General features: G+C 40.9%; 1 protein-coding gene across 2 annotated transcripts in view; it reads right to left on the minus strand.

The window, feature by feature from the left end:
- Positions 1-1,368: 1,368 nt before the first annotated feature.
- rhobtb2a (Rho related BTB domain containing 2a) overlaps positions 1,369-22,566 on the minus strand; it is a 66,881-nt gene continuing 45,683 nt past the window's right edge. The window contains exons 14-16 of one of the 2 annotated variants that reach the window (XR_013627190.1): positions 9,962-10,004; positions 9,553-9,666; positions 1,369-2,680 (exon numbers count right to left, since the gene is read on the minus strand). The gene's annotated coding sequence lies outside the window, so the exon portion shown is untranslated. Of the gene's footprint in view, positions 2,681-9,336; positions 9,667-9,961; positions 10,005-22,566 lie in introns of those variants that run through there. The other variant, XR_013627191.1, reaches the window with a different exon arrangement.

The raw sequence follows: 22,566 nt of genomic DNA on the forward strand, positions 1-22,566 counted from the left end.
ATATATTTACAGACAGGCCAAGTGCCATGTTGATGCTTGACCTGCAATTTGTCAAAGATGATGGAATAAGTTGCACATTGATTCCCCGTGTCAAACTTACACAAACTTTGAAGTCGGCACTCTGTAAAGTGTGATAAAGTTTATGCAAAAGAGTGCTCGTGTGTGTATGTCTTTGTAAAAGAGTGTTTTGAATTTAAGTATAAGCTATAACCTTACTGTACTACAATATATGGGTGCAGTCCTCATTCTGTAAACTACTGACAGTTCTTGAGCACTCTGTTTTTTGTATATTTATTTTTTTAATACACTGTTTTCATTTAACTTAGTTGAAGGGTGTTTTTGCAAACCTTTATTTGTAATGTTAGTTACAAAATTATTATATTTCATGAGATTATTTGCTTGAAGAGAATGGGATGTGAGTGATGGAAAGTTTACCTTACCAATGTCTACTAACTGTACCTTGTTTTTATACATTGAGGTCCATTTTGTCTTGAGTTGTATAAAAAACGCTGAATGTTTGAGAAACAAACATTTGCAGAAAGCAAACATTGTCTAGTGTCTTCCTGATAGGTGTATTAAAAAGATCTTTCAGAGGTACACTAATTATAGATCAAAACAGTGATTAATTACAAGTTAACTATGGACAAATGTGATTAAACACGATCAAATAATTTTGCTCATATAGTATATTAAGAAATGTGAAATAAAAGATGTGTTTACTTTTATATTCCAGATCACACAAATAAAGGCCAACTTTTAGTAAAAAAAAAAAAAAAAGAAAACACAGCCAGGGGAAACAAGAAGTCAAAGCCTGCACTGCATTATTCAGTGTTTAATGTTAATGAAAGCAAACAAGTGTTAAAATGCAGTTAAGTGTTGATATGTGAGGGAATTTACCTCTAAGACACAATTAAAATCCCCAGGCACAGTCGGCACAAGTCATGGGATCACAATAAAGTCTGTTGATGTCACTTAGTGACAGTCACAACCAGTGATAAAGTGGATAAATTCTCCAGTGAAATACGCAGCATGAAGACTCATTGCGTGTATTAGATCACTTTTGTCCCGGTTAGGCAACGGAATTGATTAAACAGATTCCTTTTAATTAATGTAAGTTTGAATACATTAAGAACATATTAAATGCATTTGCCGTAGTATCAAGGGATGTGAGAGGGCAACATCTTTCGTGTCAACTTTTTCTTAATCATATTTCAACTCTCCTGCCGCGGTGTAAAAATAAACACATTCGATGAAGCCAAAGAGCGCCAAATCCAGTTGTTTTGTCAAATTATGATTGCAGATCTTGGCAATTCTGTGGTTTGCTTCTGCATTCCAAGGTGGTGTGTGGAATGATAGTCAACTTGCCAATTGCAAGAACGTTGTTTAATAAGTCAAATAAGATGTGAAAATCATGGTCGAGAGGGATAAGGATGCCATCCAACAGTTATGAAACACTTATTTTCAACTGATGGCTTTCCAGACAAAGTGTCCTCTTATGAGATGTGCTGTTGTTGTGTTTGTAAAGCCTGCCACTTTCACGGCTAAGTCCAGGAAGCAAACAAAAGCGGATGCAAGACAAATTGATCAATGATCTCTCAGGGTTCATCAAGAGGGCACACAGAGGTGTACCAAGGCTGGCTTATCCACCAAAGGAACAAAAACCTCCATTACCTACTCCTGCTTGGACCACTGATGAGACACCAAATTAGGGTCAATGCAACCACCAACTAAAGATTGATCATCGCAACATCAAAGTCCTTCATGGAAATCCAGACATCTGGGGTATTGATACAAGGCTATCCCAGAGGAGAGGTGCTGGTTAGAAACCAATATTCCTCCTTCGGGAAGGGGGTACTCTGACCCACCCTCTACAAAGAGTCATGAAAAGTAACTCCAAGTGGAAGGGTTGAAAAGTTGACACACCATCCTCTCCAGACCTGCCAGGTGGGCCTCTTATGCAACTAGCCAAGGTTCAAAACGGGTTAATCATCCCAAAGTTACATTGAAGGACACGATTAGACCAAGGGGGCTTTTACTTGAGGAAATCAATCGAAGGAGCCTGAACGGTGCTTTAATGTTTCCAACTAAGAGTGATCAATGGAAATATGATAAACAAACACAAACACACAAGTAAGTCCCCTTTGCCAAAAGAACCACAGTCTACAAAACCCCTCCCCCTGTCCTGTCACTCTGGGTATTTTAGTTCCACTGCACCATCCGGCTGTGCTGCGGTCTCGGTTTCACCTCCAACTTCCTTTTTTTGGCCCTGACGTATTTCCGTCCCTGATTTAGAATCAACTCTTTCCACACTAAGTTGTGATATCAGAGGCCCCTTTCTTTTTTTGTTGATAGTGTTTGGAAACTAAAAAGAAGTCCCCAGCGAGGTCAAAATCTACCTCCTGAATCTTGCTGTGACAGGTGACAGAGATGCGGTAGTGAGCGGAAACACAAAGAGGAAACCTCTTTCTAGTTAAAGATACAGACAAAGGGAGCTAACCTGCTATGAGCTTTTAAGAAATCAAGCAATTGCAATTCATTCGGAACAATGATCGTATACCACCATCCAGACCTTAGGAGCTCTCTAGTCGTTGTAGTTTTAGTCTTTGTGTGAGAAACTGCACTGCGGCCACAGGTTCTCCCAGTTCAAACCTTTGGATGAAGTCTGCCAGATCCCAGTTACCTGAAACATAGTGGATAAGTAGTCATATTTCCAGGGTTTGAACTTGGAATATGCTATACGGGATACAACCAGTACAATGGTTACTTCTCATGACCGCTAAATCTATGTTTAAAGGCATCTGAGGCCTAAGTGAGCTGTGAGTCACTGAGAACAGCACCGCTGAAAATAAAACATGTTGCTGTAATGATGGAGGTGGGAACGCAAGGACACATTGGCAAGACGATATGATTCAGTTGCCTGCCTGGACAGTTTTTTTTTTTCTGTCTCCTTTTAAACAAACACCAGACGGCCATCCGGCTGGGATGACAATATCACGGCTTTAAGACATGGACAACTTAAATTTCCAGCAGCTTCCTTTTTCCTCAACTGAAAAAAAGACAATGGCAGCCAAGTACATATACAATACATAAGAGAGGACTAAATGCCTATTTGAATGCATCTTCATATGTTTAGCTGTACATAAGACAAAGCCCTGCACCCTCCAGGAAATAGTTGACATTCCAATAGTTACATTTGGAATAATTTAAAAAACAGCTGTATGGGATTGGAAAAGAATAGCCTAAAATGTGATTGGACTTTTGAAGTAGCCCAAATCCGTAGAGAGAATATTCTCACAAGCCTGACTTGGATACAAAAGTTACTGCAGACAACCTCTTTGTTGTGTTTAACAGGCCTTCGCTCAAACTGTTTTCACCATCAAGGAGACATGCTCCACAGCCGTCTGAATTGTAAAAGGACATCTGGGAAAAACTCATGCTCTACTACAGTATATATTTCTCATGGCTATGATTTTAAGTATCTATTATTGTATATTAAGATTGTTGTCATCAGTTGTATTCTGATGCTATAACTGAAACTATAGGGATTTGGGGGATAGGAGTTCGTAGTAATCTGTCACGCCAGATGAAATGGGACACACACACCGTCAAAAAAGGTCAAGTTTTATCTCGTCAGACCACAGAGTATTTTCCCAATGGCCTTGGGCATCATCAAGATGTTTGCTGTCAAAATTGAGACGAGCCTTAATGTTCTTTTTGTTCAGCAATGATTTTTGTCTTGGAACTCTGCCATGTAGGCTGTTTTTTCATGAACACTTGACCTTGAGGCAAGTGAGGCCTGCGGCCTTTTGGGACCTCTTGGATGAGGCGTTTCTGTGTTTTTTTTTGGGTAATTTTGGTTGGATAGTCACTCTAGAGAAAGTTCACCACTGTTCCATGTTTTCACTGTGTGCAGATTATGGCTCTCACCTTTGTTTGCTGGAGTCCCAAATCTTTAGAAATGGTCATTTTCCAGACTGATAGATTTCTTTCTCTTTCTTTCTTATTCTTTAGATCTCAGCATGTTGTCTGATCTTTTGAGGATATTTTGGTCGACTTCAGTTTGCCAGGCAGGTCCTATATAAGTGATTTCTTGATTGAGTGAGGCAGTAATATTAAATATTTGAATGTGTTTGATGATCTGAAATGTTTAAGTGTGACAAACATGCCAAAAAAAAGAATAAATCACAAATGGGGCAAACACCTTTTCACAATGCTGCAGTTTGTAAGTCATGTGGCAGATTTGACTCAATTTAAACAGTCATCCATAAACAACTTTACTTTCTCTCTTGGTGGAGGGGAGCAGGGGGGAGGGTGTGAGAGTGAGAGAGAGAAAGAGAGCCCGGGTGACAGGCAAAGATGTCACAGTGAAGATCATCTCACCGCAGAATGACATCAAACAGCGAGTAAAAATGTGCTGCAGCTTTATACGTTATAATCCTGTCTTAGGCTTTGCAATCATTGGACACGATCCAAACTCGCAGTATATCTTGTGGTATCACACTGGCTGGTACCCTGGAAATGCTTCGACTTACAAGTGACCTTAAAATAGGCATGGTGTGTGTTTGTAGTGCACGGACATGTTTCCGCCTCTCCCATCTGCCCGCTCATGGAAAGGACAGATAGTGTGTGGGACCTGAGGGTGATGTTAACATCTTTCTGCCTCTCCTTTTTTGTGTCTATCCCTCATCTCTTGTCTGAGTATCAGCGTGGGTGGTGTTCCTATTTAACATCACATTATAGGCCCTAAATACTCAAAATCTTCATGTGAAAGGTGGGCCACAATATTAGGTACACCTAAGATAAAATACAAAAAGCCTTCATAAAGATAATAGTCACTACGTCGCGGTTTGAATTTCATGGCTTAAATCTACTGTATCATGGTTTTTCAAATTCATAAATCATGCAGTTTTGTGATTAAATTATGAGTGGCAATTTGGCATTTTAAAACAAATTGTACATAATTAAGTATTTTCAAGGCATACAAATTGATAAGCTAAAATACTAATAAAGCTATTAAGATGATTCCAATTATGAATTTAGTATTCTACATTAATTTGGTGAGAGAAGAACCAGACTTGATTGCCCAAACAACAGGTTTTTATTGCAGGTTTAAATTAATAATTAAATTCAGTACACTGTAAACAGAAAACTATCTATTTGCAATTTTATTACAGTGAATTTAATCTTTGAAAAGGAATTGTTGTCCGCTGTGTATAATTTGAGGTTGCATGCATGACACCAAATGCAAATCACACAGAACAGGGATGCAGTCAAGAGAGAGATGTCAGAGTCATGCATCACCTGTCTAACTGTAATAAAAGGGAAGCAACTAGGGCTTAAACTAACAATCTTTTCAGGATACAATTTTTATAAGACACAATGAAGGCCTTTTTTTGCTGCAGTCCAAGCAGTAATTCTCCACATGAAACTTAAAGGGGATCGATCATGCTTCTTTCCCTTTTCTGTAGTCAGAATATTGTATTCTCGCCTTAAACGATGCCCAAGTTTCAGATAATGAGTGTCATGCATTTGGACGTGAGCCCCGAAAGAAGTTTGGGATGGTTGAAAACTCTTGGTTTGTGATGTCACAGAGAAGCGGGCTTCCTTATATGGGCATGGCTGTTGGCACGATAAGCTCTCTGCCCTCCCCCAAGCTCTGCATCTCTGTTTATGAAACAAGCTCAGTCAGACGTTATTGTAGTGGGTGATTCCCAGCAAGAGAAAAATATTTCCATCTGTCAACGGCATTTAACACAGGACTGTTTTTGTGAACATGAATGTGAAATATCCGCCAAATTGTTGCTGAAGCCAGAAGGGGCGCATATCGCCGGGAAAGGTGCATTAATGTTGGACATGCCGTGTGTCCACGGAGGTGGAGAGAACCACAGTACTCACTGTCTGGAACACGGTAGTCCTGCAAAAAAACGTGTAATGACCACATTTCCACTACCGATGTTGTGCCAAGATTGTCATCACTTAGTAAACGCGGCACCCTCACGTCCGGTTCCGAACTCCATGGCACCAGCTATGGTTAGCTCACTAAACTCAGTTGATTGGAGCAGTAAATATTGTATAGTGAAGCTGAGTGAAGTGAAATTGAAGACACATCAACAAACTTTTTACCTGACAGAAGTATATAAAAAAAAACGAAAAGAAAAAGCAGCCAAAATGTTAAAGTTTCAAGACAGTCGCCTCCTGGCTGCTGTAGAAGCCACAAATCCTGGCTGTATGAGTGCTTTGCAGTTCTGATTAATGGTAGAGGCTGTGGGTGGGTGGTAGACATGGATCTGCCCATTACCACACTGCAACATTGCAAATGGCTTCAATTACTGTGGAGTGTGCTGAGCTGGCAGTGGGGGCTTGAGAAGGCAAGATGAGCAACACGGCGCAGCAGCTCTACTGTGATCCACTCATTCACGCTGTGTGATCATTAGGTTCATACTTTGTTATGAAGCACCAGTGGTGGAGGAGTCATCAGCTTGACCATGTTGTTCATTTTCAACCTTTGCTTTTAACTTTGAGCCTCTGAAGCGGATTTCCTTGGAGGTGCATGTGTGACCAGCACATAGATGCCCCTTCCCAATGCCCAGCATTGCATCCCTTTCCAAACTCATTTGCGCTGAAAGGTGGCACGACATACTGAGCGCTTGCCAAGTGGCTAACAAGTATCATGAGGGCCAGTGTGCCCAAACGCTGTCCCCATACCCTGGCACAGGGGCAAGCTCTAGACAGGGCCAGCCTTCCCAGGGATTCCCTATGATCCCTTTCTGGTGCCCATAGCCAACAGCGCATCCACCCCCCACCCCCACAGTTCATTGTGCAACAAGCCAACTGTCTCCATCAGGTCAATGACCCACATTCATAACTTTTAACACAGGAGACATAGTAGACTCCCACCATTGTGCACGACAGGGCGGGACCCCTTACAGTATATTAACAAAGAGATGATTCGAGATGAAAAGAAAAAAGGACAACAAATTTGCAATCAAATTGAGTCAATGACTGCGCTGCTGGAAGTGGAAAACGATCATTAGGAGTCTCCCACCCACGACTAAATGCTTGTAAATCACATCAATTAATGTCATGGCCTTGAAAAATGCTCTCTGTGTCACCGCACATGGGAGGGAGGACAGATGCTAATAAGTGAACATAACGCAGGAGGAGGTGGGGAGACATGGGATTCCCTCCTTCCCTTCCTCTTGTGCTGCATGCAGGAATAAAACACTGTCAAAGCCAGGTGGATGCCAGGTGAATTACAGCAGGAAATAACACATTGATTTATGATTAATATTTATACATTATTTTTGTATTTTGTCATATATCATTTAATTATCTTCCTTATTATTGTATTTTGTTACTCGGTAGCGGGCAGTGTATTTGGCACCTGGGTCTTCAGTGGGGACTTAACTGGCCAGAACTCTTCTGAGCAGACACTATGAGGGTCACTATTAAAGATAGTAATATTGGCGTAAGATTGGTAATCCTGACTGGGATCCGATCCCCAGTCCCTTTTGCAAAGCGCTGGTGTGGTTACCCACTGTGCCATCAGACATAACTCTTTAAGACATAACTCTTTCATTTTGAATACATTGAAGGTGATATCTGATTGGATAAACAAAAACATATATCCATCTCCTATGCCGCTTATCCTCATTAGGGTTGTGGGGGTATGCTGGAGCCTATCCCAGCTGATTCCGGGCGAGAGGTGGCGTACACCCTGGACTGGTCGCAGCCAATCACAGGGCACATATAGACAAACAACCATTCACACTCACATTCATACCTATGGACAATTTGGAGTCGCCAATTAACCTAGCATGTTTTTGGAATGTGGGAGGAAACCGGAGTAGCCGGAGAAAACCCACACATGGGGAGAACATGCAAACTTTACACAGAGATGGCCAAGCGGAGTATGAACCCAGGTCTTCCTGATTTCCTGACTGTGTGGCCAACATGCTAACCGAAAAATCAAACATTTACAGGCACTCAAGGGACTAAGTTCTGCGCCTCAATATGAGACGCAACAAGTGGAGCTGATGTCAGACAAAGTATTTCTCAGTTTGCACAAAGAAGTAAAGTATTCTGAATAGCACACTATTATTCATGCTAAGATGTCTCCATTTTAACCACATTTGACATCAATAATACCTCAACAATATGATACGAGTCTGTTTCAAACTTCAAATCCACCACATCAAACAGAACTGAGTCTCACCTCGTGCCCGGATTGATTACTGATGTAGGTGTCAGAACTCCAAAACAGCAGAGAGTGGCAGCTGTGCTCATTCGTGATTCAAACCGCCCTCAATCGCACCTCAAATCATCGGCCGCAACCCCACTAGAACAGACAGGCAGGCCCGCCTCCTCTGAGATTCTGTGCATCCCAGTGCAGGTTCCCACCTTTTTGAGGGGAGGGGTTAGGGCTGAAAAGTCAGAGAAACTAAAGAAAATATTGCACATTGAATAACTTTGCTGACTCTGAGACAACACTTTGAAACACTAATCATTTGAGTACTTTGTTGTTATTACTGACTCCTGCTTATGTATTGTGACATAGATAAGAATGTGGCCCAGTTGGACCCCTTTTCCTTCGCAACAAAAATAATAATATTTTGACTTGATATAGCTGAGCTATGCACAAAATAATCTGTAGACCGAACAAAAACATTTGATTTGCTAAAAGGCAGTAAAATGGCAGGTCGATTTTTCTTATTTGTTAGCAAACTATTGTTTTTGCACTCTCTAAAATATTTGTAAAAAAAATTATGAGTACATAGCTAGTAAGAGGCTGCATGGCGGCCCAGTGGTCAGCACGCAGGCCTCACAGCTAGGAGACCTGAGTTCAATTCCACAGCCATCTCTGTGTGGAGTTTGCATGTTCTCCCCGTGCATGAATTGGTTTTCTCCGGGTACTCCGGTTTCCTCCCACATTCCAAAAACATGCTAGGTTAATTGGCGACTCCAAATTGTCCATAGGTATGAATGTGAGTGTGAATGGTTGTTTGTCTATATGTGCCCTGTGATTGGCTGCCGACCAGTCCAGGGTATACCCTGCCTCTGGGATAGGCTCCATCACCCCCCACGACCCTCGTGAGGATAAGCGGTAGAAAATGAATGAATAGCTAGTAAGAACCAACATCAGCCTTTAACTCTGTTATGCATGTGTGTCCAACACTGGTGGACACAAAACGTTCAATAATAGGGGCATAAAAACTGTGACGAAGGCATTTGTGGACACCTGTTATGCTATTTCATCATATATTGGATTAAGCCCACTTAAGTAAACAAGCAAGACATTCTCATGTGAATATGAGATGGCACCAATCAAACCCCCCACAGTGGCAACATAAAGATGATCACAATACCTTCAAGCACAAAAGCAACAGTTAAAAAAATAATGTGTTGCATTGTTATGGTTTGCTGGGTTTTCCTTTATTGCTGATTCAACTACAAAGTGTTGGCAGTCGCGCTGATAAGCACTGGTATGATAGATGAGGCTGCAGAGGTCAGCAGCGTACCGACCTCAGGGGTGCCGGAGAGTGGAGTCATTACCTCGTGTCGGCTCCAGCTGGGTGCCTGACACCAGTGTGTTGGGGGGCATCTCAAACCACATAAACTGGTAACGGTGGAAATCAGACGCCTGTGGTGGATTTGGTGGAAGATACTCTGCGTGTGGGAAACAAAAGAATTAAGACGGGAGGCTGATGAATGCAGCAGCCTCTCACACACAAACACGCACGCACAGTGATATGTCATTATGGCAATGATGCAAGTATGACTTAAAACTACGCGACTGTTATTGCACACTCTTTGTCACTGCAAATAGTGCAGATAGAAAAATTATGTATGAAAATATTATGTATAGATTAGGCAAAAAAAAAATATATATATATATATATATACGAGGAGGATAATCAAAACCATTGTTATGAAGTTTTATGAAAACAAAATGAACACTTACCAATAATGGTCCCTTCCAATTGCCCCAGCTTCAGTGAATATCCCTGTTAAGTGAAGCACATTAGTCAGAACATTACAATTATTGGTGCGTATATGCAAGTCTGAAAAGTTAGCAAGTGGTATGAAACAGACCTGCATTTTTACTGCACAATATCTCCTTCATAAGGGTAGATACTGAACCAATCACTGACATGATGACAATTACAAAACAGAAGGCCAACCACAGCTTCAGATGTCCATATTGTGTCAATTAAAACCTGCATATGCTAAATGATGTTTGAAGCAATAGAAGGTTCAGCAGATGTCATGTCACTCAGCTTGTGCAGAAAAATCATCCTTCATTTGCCAGGTTCAAATCCCCTCATCCTGGGCAGGCGAGCACAGACGCCACACCATGCAAATTGCTCACAGGAATGTTTGTTTAATAGACTTGGCTGCTTGCTACGAGATGCTTGCATCCTTGAGTGGGAGGAAAAGGGCTAAATATGTTTGTCTGTGAAATGGCCCGAAAAGCACTTCAAGTAAACATGGAAGTCCCCGTCAGCAGCATCAAATATCTCGTCTCAGCACCTGCTCCTGTCCCCCGTTTCTGCACACGCAAGCTCCCCCTACAGGGAGACAGAGGTACTGTGCTACAAGACAAGCACAAGGCCACAAAAGGGCACATCGGAGAGCAAAGAGTGTGTCTGTGTCATGCATGGTAAAATAAAAGGAAATACAGTGAAGAAAATAAGTATTTGAACACCCTGCTATTTTGCTATTTCTCCCACTTAGAAATCATGGAGGGGTCTGAAATTTTCATCGTAGGTGCATGTCCACTGTGAGAGAGATAAACTAAAAAGAAAAATCCAGAAATCACAATGCATGATTTTTTAACAATTTATTTGTGTGATACAGCTGCAAATAAGTATTTGAACACCTGAGAAAATGAATGTTAATATTTGGTACAGTAGCCTTTGTTTGCTATTACAGAGGTCAAACGTTTCCTGTAGTTTTTCACCAGGTTTGCACACACTGCAGGAGGGATCTTGGCCCACTCCTCCACACAGATCTTCTCTAGATCAGTCAGGTTTCTGGGCTGTCGCTGAGAAACACGGAGTTTGAGCTCCCTCCAAAGATTTTCGATTGGGTTCAGGTCTGGAGACTGGCTGGGCCATGCTAGAACCTTGATATGCTTCTTACGGAGCCACTCCTTGGTTTTCCTGGCTGTGTGCTTCGGGTCGTTGTCGTGTTGGAAGACCCAGCCACGACCCATCTTCAATGCTCTGACAGAGGGAAGGAGGTTGTTCCCCAAAATCTCACAATACACGGCCCCAGTCATCCTCTCTTTAATGCAGTGCACTCGTCCTGTCCCATGTGCAGAAAAACACCCCCAAAGCATGATGCTACCACCCCCATGCTTCACAGTAGGGATGGTGTTCTTCGGATTGTACTCTTCATTCTTCTTCCTCCAAACACGCTTATTGGAATTATGACCAAAAAGTTCTATTTTGGTCTCATCTGACCATAAAACTTTCTCCCATGACTCCTCTGTATCATCCAAATGGTCATATGCAAACTTAAGACGGGCCTTGACATGTGCTGGTTTAAGCAGGGGAACCTTTCGTGCCATGCATGATTTCACATCATGACGTCTTAGTGTATTACCTACAGTAACCTTGGAAACGGTGGTCCCAGCTCTTTTCAGGTCATTGACCAAGTCCTGTCGTGTAGTTCTGGGCTGATTCCTCACCTTTCTTAGAATCATTGAGACCCCACGAGGTGATATCTTGCATGGGGCTCCACTCCGATTGAGATTGACCGTCATGTTTAGCTTCTTCCATTTTCTAATGATAGCTCCAACAGTGGACCTTTTTTCACCAAGCTGCTTGGTAATTGCTCCGTAGCCCTTTCCAGCCTTGTGGAGGTGTACAATTTTGTCTCTGGTGTCTTTGGACAGCTCTTTGGTCTTCGCCATGTTACAAGTTAAAGTCTTACTGATTGTATGGGGTGGACAGGTGTCTTTATGCAGCTAACGACCTCAAACAGGTGCATCTGATTCAGGATGATACATGGAGTGCAGGTGGACTTCTAATGGGCAGACTAACAGGTCTTTCAAGGTCAGAATTCTAGATGATACACAGGTGTTCAAATACTTATTTGCAGCTGTATCACACAAATAAATTGTTAAAAAATCATGCATTGTGATTTCTGGATTTTTCTTTTTAGTTTATCTCTCTCACAGTGGACATGCACCTACGATGAAAATTTCAGACCCCTCCATGATTTCTAAGTGGGAGAAATAGCAAAATAGCAGGGTGTTCAAATACTTATTTTCTTCACTGTAAAGCACTAATAACACACTGCTTATCTTACATGGCAACAGATAAAATGGAACGGTGTTGACAGTTAGCATTCAACTATTGAACTCATAGTAAAAAAAAAAAAAAATTACACACACACACACAGACAACCAGTAGCACATTAGATATAAAATATAGCCTCTTGTGTTTTGGATAATTCTTCCATTTCTGTTTCACACTTTCCCTTTAAATAATTTGGATGAAATATTACTGCTATTTGTGAGGTTGCGAGTTAAATATTGGAGTGCAGACTCCCATTGTTTACACACTACTACAGCATTACTGAAGAGCAGTTTCAGTGAGAGAGAATTTTCATCCACTGATCAGCGAGAACAAAAAGCTTTATTTAGAAATAGCAAGAGTCCTGAGGCCTGCAGGATGCAAGCCTATTGCCATAGCAACAGGTAGTCAACATTTGTACATGCAGCATCTCTTATATCTTAATGCTCTGTTATGGCACACTGCGCCCTCATTATTCTATCTTGATGCATGGTCAAAAACATAAATGCAAATATACCAGTATTTAACATTAAACAATGGTTAATATAAATGTGTTCAAGTGGTTGATGATGTCCGGGACAGTCATGACAGTTGGGAGGTCACAAATACTCGCTGTGGAGTGATAGGTTTCTCACACTAATCTACAGGACTTTCTCACATGGTGGGTGGCCCACCTTAGGGAGCCATCTGTAGGGGGGGGGGGTTCAGTGCATACGTAAAACAAGTTCTGACTGCTCATTGATTGAAAGCTTCTCCCTGAGTTTGTGTTTATGGGATAGAAAGTTTCCAGCTTTTAATGTGGTTTGTCCTTTTATCATGTTATGTATTTCAGTATTCATTCATTCATTTTCTTCATGACTTCGGTGAGCAGGAGCCTATCCCAGAGACATGAAGATAGGTAAATACTGTATTTCCTCATGTAGTGGCTAATCGTGTTTATTTGCTCAACAACAGAGAGGCCCTTCACAACCACAAAACGTAAACAGAGGACCACTGGTATATGTATGAATAAAAAAATAACAGTCATATATAACATTGTATTACGACCATTCTCTATCTGTTAATCAACTTTTGCACTCCACTGTGAACCTCCCTTTTAAAGATGCAATGTCTACACTGAAAAGCTGAAGTTTAGAGTGTGTTGGTAAAGGTGTCTCTACACACGAGGCCAGGCACTTATATGGTACATTCGAGATACCATGATTAATTGTGGCACGGCATCCATCAGAGCGGAAGCCGCTATCTGAGGAAATACAGTAGATAAAAAGAGAGCTGGATTTGATAATACAGTATATTGGGGAACAAAAAAAATTACATTACATGTAGCTGTTTAATTTTAACATTCCTCTACAATGATAGAAACAAAATGTTGTGGTGTGGTAATCAGTTAATTAGGTTTTGTATAATAGTGCTAAGACACAAACCAGCATGACTACAATCACAACCATAAACGTGGAGATAAAAATGGGAACATCTTCAATATGATTCATGGGTTCAGGAGAGCGTATATGAATTGGTTTAAAAATAAAGAAAAATGTGACAATGCTCTCTCTTTGGGGAATACTTATGTTACAGCGTGTAGGAGGTAGAAACTGACAATATGAAATATAACCATTACAAAAGTGCATTATGCATTATTTGCATCCAGAGATAAAGATTCATACCAACAATGAGGTGCTAAATGCTCAAATACTACTGACCCAAGAGTACTATTTGTGGCATTCATTAAAAAGTTGTTTTTGTAAAATGTTCCATATGGTACTTATTCAGGAAATCGGTTTTATTGATACTCCTTGGGGAGTCAACAGTTGAAATCAATCTGGTAGAACATTTCAAATGTTTAATACTATACGTGTACTGAAAACTCTCTCTGGACATTAGAAGGTCAGATGAGCAATGGCTTGACTCATGTCTACAGTGGATTCCCTCATTTTCACGATTCATCATTTATGGCCTTTTGGTAAAACTTTTTGTTTTTCTCAGAATGTAGGTTGTGTTTTTGGTTTTTGATTATTTTTAGCAGAAAACACATACCACCACCTTTATTCACAATAATTCAGAAATATGTAATAATTCAGCTAAAATACACACAATACATGTACCACTGTTAAAAAGCCCATGTTTGACATGTTTACTGTATGTCTTCATGCTTCACTGATGTTTTTAATCAGATATTGAAATTTCACACTTTGTTCGGTGGTCCTTGAACACTGCATAGTTGCTGAGATGCAAAAGTGAAACTTATAAATAACTATCAATTCTATCTATTCATCTTATATTAGTACGTTACATTACATTCTTACATTAATTAGTAGTTACAACAGTCACTGCCATTGCAAATGTTGATCCAAAATCAGAGAAGAATGTGAAGTTAGCAGGGGACAGGGAGCGTAAAAAAAACATTTTATGGGTCTCTCAACTACTTGCGGATTTTCTCCATTCACTGGTGGTCCTAGAAGCTAAGCTCCGCAAGGGGGGATCCGCTGAACATAACTTCCACCAGTACTCCTCGTGCAAGTGTTAATAGACGTGTCCAGCAGGAGGTAGTGGGTGGACATATGGGTGTGGTTTCACCAGGATTACCCGCTGGCCCCAACAACCTTTCTTCTTTTCTTGTGTGGGTGAGTACTTCCTTTTGTCAGCACGAGTTACTCATGCACCTCATGTACCCACCCCACCCCCACCAATGCACACCCCACAAAACCCACACCTACGACAATCAGCACCCACGTCCGTCTAATGCGGCTCGGAGAGCATCATTCTCTCTTTTACTTGCAGTCAGGCTAACAGACGGGGAGAGAGAGCATGACAGATGGTGTTCACAGCTCTATTTCTGAGGCTGGACTTGTACCCCGCCTCCCGCCAACTCCGCCAATTCCACTCAAGCCAAGTGCTTATGATTGTGCCTCCTCGTCTTCGCCTTGGTACTCAACTCATTCATTTACAGGCTGATTCTGAATTAAAACTGACAAGAAACTCACCACTTACATGCAGCTTTCATTGCATTTCTAACGGAAGTTTAATCACATCTGTTAATACTGAATACAAAACATTTCACAGAGTCGACAACTATAATCTGCCACTTGACTGTTGTGTAGCATCACTTGTAATGTAATAATAATGCCTGGAAAGGAGGCTGAAATGCAACAACTACAGTACTTCAATCATGCACACAACATTTATTCCTGTCTCAAATCCTTGCTTTTGGGTGATGGCATTGAGCTCACTTGAGAGAACTGTTGTTGAGATTGAGCGCATCGAGTTATGATGAAATGAAATATTGTTTTTCTGTTTCACCTATGTATGAATGAATCTGCAAGCAAAAGGTTCATGGCCAAATATTTGACTTTTCAGCCTAACGCTGTCTGTAAGTCTTTTTTTCCATTGTCGCTCTTTTGCCACCAACATCAATTTTTCAGTAACGGCAGGGTAATGTGTTCCCTGCATCTACCCCTGTTGCTGTTTGACAAGTACTCTGTCACACGAGGAGCTGGTGTAAACGTAGTATCTTTATCTGATTGGGGAATACCGTGTCACTGTGTGAAACACCCCACATCTGGGTTCTACATTTATCCATGTGGATAAATGCAGCATGTAGCAATTCTGGATTTATGTATGACAGCTTCCGGTTCAATTGATGACATTTAACCGAACCAAGAGGCTGAATGTTCTGTTTTGTTCAGTTATCCCAGCTTAATTTTCTGACTCAACTACTTCTTGAAAAACACAATATAATAATAATAATGACAATATAAGAAGGACACGTGGAAAACTAAACATGATTTCTGTAAAATCCATCAAAATCTTTTTTGGTGGCAAAATGTGATGCTTAATAAGTGCATTGTGGGAAAAGCAGCTAATAGGCTTTGATGTGGTGTGATTGGTTGGTAAAGTAGCCTAATGGTGATCAGCTAAGCAGGGTGAATTGGCCTCAGCCAAGGATGAAAGCCAGTGGGTGAGTCATCCCGGATCTGCATCAATGAATCAACAAATTAACCAATTTAACAATTGCCAGTTCGACTAATGGCTTTAGTCAAGGAACTCATTTGGCGTCGGTAATGAACTGAGTTGGAAACATAAACAGTCCAGTTATTAAGTGAACTTCAGCCTTCACTGACATCACCTGACACTGTGATGTACCAAACCTACAGTCTTTAGGTCGAGCTCATTAGTTGGGCAGCCTATTATTACTCAAATCAGTGATTTAAGAAACAAGCCACCCAAAGCCATTATCACCCTCATCTATTCAGTCTAATTTGCATACATTATAAACCTGCCATGACAAAATGGCCGTGCTGGTCTGGTCATCTAATCCTCATACAGCAGATTGGCCTGTGCTGCCCTGTTAGGCCAAAAATGAGTGTACACTACTAAACCAATTTCATCCAGCATGGGTCCTGCTTCTCTGAGAGCTAATATGTGTCTCTGCCTGGGAGTATGGGTGCTGATGAGTGTGTACTTTAGCGCTGCTGAGGGAAGCCCAAGCTTGAGTTCCCAAGGTAACAGTCGTTTTGAGTGGGGGCCGGATGACTCACTTGAAGGGAATCCTGGAGCCTGAACAAAGCTGCCCACACGGCCCACCCCAAGCTCCATCGGCCCAACATGTAAACAAGACACTGACATGCACACCCGCTGCCACCATAGGGCTTCCCACTGACGGGGGTGGCGCTGGAAAATCCTAGCCTGCTCTTGCCTACAAGTTGTGGGTGCATGACAAGGCCTTTCTGGTATATGGCCATTATATATTTTTAGTTTCAGTCAAGCAAGCAAACATTCAACGCTGGGGTAGATGTTTGCATTTTTTAAATCTCCAAAAACCCCTACAACCCAAAAAAGTCAGTTGATAAATGTCCATCCAACTGAGCAATAGGTCTAACATACTTCGAAGCATGTCCAGGCTTCGGATGAGAAACTAAAGTGGTGGGAGTGAAACCTATTAATGGCATACAGTAGATGTACAAAGTTTAGCGTGTCTGTGTGAAGGGTGACACAAAATAAATGACTATAAGTAAGCTTGTGGGCTAAGGTACGAAAGAGGAGGAGGAGTAGGAGGACAAAAAGAAGTGAGAGGATGAGGAGGAAGATGATAATCTAATTATTAAGAAATTAAAAGGGATCAACAGGCGTGTAATTGAACACTCAAGTTTGTTCAAGGTCAGACTATTCTTTCAACTGTGGAGGGGTGGTGGACCAAAGTGTAGAAATAGGAGGAAATCATTTATTTGAATTGATCCATGGAAAAGGAGCAACTGATTTACTCACAGAAGGTGACAATGTTGTGATAATGTTGTTGGACAGTACTACACTCAAGTGCTCTATTGTGTTCCCAACAACATAGTGTCAGCTTGTGTTCCAACATCATATCAAAAGTGTTTGGGTTATGGTGACCTGGGCGGGTACACGCTGGATTGGTCACTGATCAATCACAGGACATATACTGTATATACAAACAACCATTCACGCTTATGGACAATTTACAGTCTCCAGTTAACCTAACATGCATGTTTTGGGATGGGGGTAGGAAGCCAGCGTAACCAGAGAAAACCCACACACGCACTGAGAACACGCAAACACTGTGTTGCTCCAATCTGTTTCTGGAATTGTTTTAGCATTTAATGTCTAAAAAGCGGAATAGTATTTTTTTTGGCGTTAACATCTAGGCATCACGTGGCAGCAACATTTAGAGTCAGTCATCCCTCCTGTTAAAAGCAGCCATTTCATGTGTTTCTGTCCACTGTTTATCACCACGGTTCATTCAGTGTCTTTAGTCATTAACAAGCGAGAGCTGGTACAAAGGGATTTAAGAGGCAGCATTACTGTTTTGAATGGCTGGATGCTTAATTCTTGTATTATAATTGAGGCAGGAGCGAGACAGAGGTTATGGTAACTGCTGCAAACCTGTCCCACTTCACGGAAAGGTTAATGAACCTTGCAAGTCCTATGGGAGATGGAGTATGCTGTTAATTTGACAAACGTGGGAAATAAATGCTTTTATGCTTTTATTGATGGTGACCAATAGCGGCCTTTTCTGCAATGAAAGGTTTTAGTCTTTCGGGTGCTTTGCTATGAGGCAAAACAATCACGTGGAATGCATTTGTTGGAAGAAACTAAAGTGCATAATTGTTTGACAAGCCATTTCAGGGCAAAAGCATCTTCATTATTTGTGCCTATTTGAGCATATAATGCAAAAAGGACAGTCATGTTGTGATGTATATGTACACCTTTGACTACATTTATGGGAATCAGTATTACAAAATCTACATTCATTGTATGCATCATGGGACACGAGGATGTCTGGAAAGGTGGCACTGCCAACCAAAATTCGATACACTTTATGATACATGTGATCATGCAGAGGTTTTAGACACACCACCAACTATTTCCATAGTGTTAATGATTAAGAGATTATATGGATAATCTCCTTCACATTCAATGATCTTGGCAAAGATAGAAATCTGGTTTCGCAAAGGTAGATGCTCACGATGGCTTCAATGGAATATAGATCCAATTTCATTCATTTGTAAAGAAAAACAAAACAAAGAAACAACAACACCCCCACCATGTACACACATAATAGGATACATCTTATAATCAAGTATTCAATTGAATGTAGGTTAAATAAACCCAGTTCCCAGAGAATCTTAATTGTTGATCTTAGTAAGGCGTTTCATTTCATTATCATTTTATTTCATGGGCGGCACGGCGGTGGAGTGGTTAGCGCACAGACCTCACAGCTAGGAGACCAGGGTTCAATTCCACCCTCTGCCATCTCTGTGTGGAGTTTGCATGTTCTCCCTGTGCATGCGTCGGTTTTCTCCGGGTACTCCGGTTTCCTCCCACATTCCAAAAACATGCTAGGTTAATTGGAGACCAAATTGTCCATAAGTATGAATGCGAGTGTGAATGGTCGGTTGTCTATATGTGCCCTGTGATTGGCTGGCGACCAGTCCAGGGTGTACCCCGCCTCTCGCCTGAAGACAGCTGGGATAGGCTCCAGCACCCCCCACGACCCTTGTGAGGAAAAAGCGGTAGAAAATGAATGAATTTTATTTCATTTATCCATTGAAGAAGGATCAGACTGAATGCTGGGGAAGAAGGTGAGAACTCGCTAACCTCTGACCTCACAAATGTTAATTTTCCAATGTTATAGATGTCAGGTCAGGTGTACTGAGGTCCACATATCAGCATCATATAATTTTACTACACTGTCTCTAATTCCAAACAAAAGTATGTAATTGTTTTTAAAGGGCTAGAAAATACATTTAAGATACTTCTGCTACAATAGAACCTGTTCCCATTGTGTTGAATTGAATGTCTGTCTTGCTGCAGTAGTATTACATAAAGTTCAATATAAGGAAGACTGCCCTAACCTCCTACTGTATACCTGTCTTGGCCCATTTCTTTTTGATACCATCTTTTCCAAGCAAACTTGCTGTCTCTTTCTCCCAGGGATACGAAGGGTGCTGCTTCCCTTGCCTGTGTGCATAATGTTTGCCAGGGAAGCGTAAAAGAATCCGAGCTCCACAATCCCTCTTAACCTTTGACCTTGACTTACTGTTACCTGTGAGCAGCACTATGGCAAACATGCAGTAAGAGTAGCGTACAGACCTGCAAGCTGTTTGTGTACTATAAAGATGGAGGAGGGCATGGGAGGAGGGAAGGGAAGAGAAAGAGAGAGCTATTTAATCCCCCCCCAAAGGAACTCCCCTCTCAACCCATATCATGAACTCGCAGGCAAATCGCGTTGCTGGAAGGCACACCACACACACACTGCTGTCTTTTTAATTCGTCAGCTGAAAGAAATCTATACAGCATGCCGGAATACGACTGCGCTGCCGAGCGAAATGAACTATACATCACCCTGGAATGTAAACAGGTTTCTTTTTCTACCAACTGTAGCATAACAATACCACATTGCAGCAAACCTCTTGGCTATGATAATGGTCAATAGCACAGATCAGAGGTCTCAGTAGATGTATGATTGTTAGTCCAACGGCATATCAATAGTTGAACAAATCCACAAGAAAATAATGCAGTAGTACACTAATTATTCCTCTATACCACTAACACAAACATGACCTGTAAAAATCCCTGCCATTAAACTGCAAATGATTTGCTACAATGAATAAAGAGCCTATATAAATTTATCACAAAGTTAATCACAATGAATTCAACATTCAAATCAGACGTATTTGATAAATCTCACACTTTATTAGCTGTTCTATAGGGTATTTATGCAAATTTGCACAAATTTGTGTTAGTAATTTAGATCTAATCTAGACATAGCAGAATGCAGAAACACTGGGTTTGCAGCCTGGGGAACCTCATTCCATTTACTTCTACAGTATGTTAAAGGGGACCTATTATGCTTTTTCCACTTTTCTAACCTATAAATGTAGTTAGAATGTTGTATTCTTGTGTTAAACAATGCCAAAGATTCACATAATGAGGTTTGCATATTTGGAAGTGATCTGTGAAAGAAGTTTGGGATGGTTCTAAACGCTCGGTTTCAGAGGGCGTTGTAAAACTGGAGGTTTGTGATGTCACACATAGGCACGCTTCCTTATATGGGCTTGCACTGCTTCCGCTGATCAGATTCGGGATCCAACAACTATGGCTGCATGTTAAAAGTGGACATTTAAAACAGAGAAATCGTCGTTCATTATCCTATACCATTTATCAACTTCTATAAAGTTGGGTTTGGCAGCTACATTACTTTACACTCCTGTATGTGTTAAAAAAAAGAAAAGAAATCAGGAAGTGAACAAATGTAACAGGAAGCAATTGTAAAATAACAGATGGGGGGGTGGTGTAGGATTTAATAAGCTTTGCTTTTTCCTACTCCTTTTGGACATGTGGAACTGTGAATTAATGTGATGCATAAACTAATACACAGCATAACAAATTCAAGACAATCAATATATTGATTTATTACATTCATATTTACTTTTAGTATACACTTGTTGTATATTCATAACCAAAAGATAAGTTGTGAAATCCAAAGAGTTAGAGCATAAGACAAGCCGCCATAATATCTGCCAACTTTTGTATTCATAGCTGTCATACTTAATTATAATGCCAAAATACAAAAAAACTACACTGGCTACAGGAGGTCCATTGTCAAGTCTTTGTTTTTGTGTACAATTAACTGGCAAGCATGCTATATACTTTAATAACGGCTATTTTAGGAGAACATAATTATTAGTGAGTTGTTTTTATCAGCATGCCTCACTCCCCTTCAAGAGACACCACTAAGTGGAAGTCGTTTGCAAAGCCACGGCCTTGGTGACCCCCCACTAACTGTGACATTTGTGGTTTTAAACGCCCCTCTCACTCCCCTCTGATTACCATGCCTGCTTTTTTCCCCCCATCCATCCATGTCAGTCAAAAAACCCCAAAACAAAAGTGACCGATTTATAACAGGAAAGGTAAATAGAGATTGACAAACACATACCCCACCTCATACCCTGAAACACACCAAATCCTTTATGGGGCGGACTGCCAAAGATGCACTGCTTTGACTTGGAGGAAAAAGGGGGGGGGGGGATGACAAAGACGACAGCTTGTGAGGGGGAACATTGTCTGTGTGGCTGCGACTGGAAATCTTTTCAGGAAAAACAGGATTTTATGCACAATGGTCGTGGGTGTGAAGAAAGGGGGCTCATATTAAGAGAAGTGTCTTTATATATGCCGAGCCACCGGCTTTTAAGTGCATTTGCATGGAGAGGGTCCAATCTGTTCTCTAAAAAAAAAATATATATATATATATATATATATATAGTGTGACAGAACCATTCCAAGAGGGCTTTCAAGGTTGTCCTTGTTTTCTAGATACTGTATATCCAGCTTAGACATTAAGGTAGCTGAGGTAGCTTCTAGAGACATCAAGCTCACCACACCTCAATGGTGCATGGACTTTTTTCTTAATGTTCATGCAGCTTGCTCATTAAGACACCAAAACAGAGTAGTTAAAAATGTTCTTTACAAATGCTTTTTAGTCCCATTTATTTTTTATTTCTTATAAAACAGAAAACCATTTGTGGTCTTATCTTTATTTGTATACAAAGTCTGTATGCCTATTGTTCTCCAGTAAAAGCTCTGCTACTTTAGTTTGAAAGTCCAGTCTGACAGTATTGGCAGTCAGATTAATTAATTCAGCCGACAATAAAAATATCTTTATTTGTTGCCAAGTGCTGACCTTCGCTGACACATTATTGACCGATTCATTCAAAACGTGCTTTTTTTTTTTTACTGAATGTCTGTT

The sequence above is a fragment of the Doryrhamphus excisus genome, linkage group LG3 (genome assembly GCF_037039965.1).
Source record: "Doryrhamphus excisus strain RoL-2023G ecotype Guam linkage group LG3, RoL_Dexc_Guam_v1.1, whole genome shotgun sequence".
NCBI lineage: Eukaryota > Metazoa > Chordata > Actinopteri > Syngnathiformes > Syngnathidae > Doryrhamphus > Doryrhamphus excisus.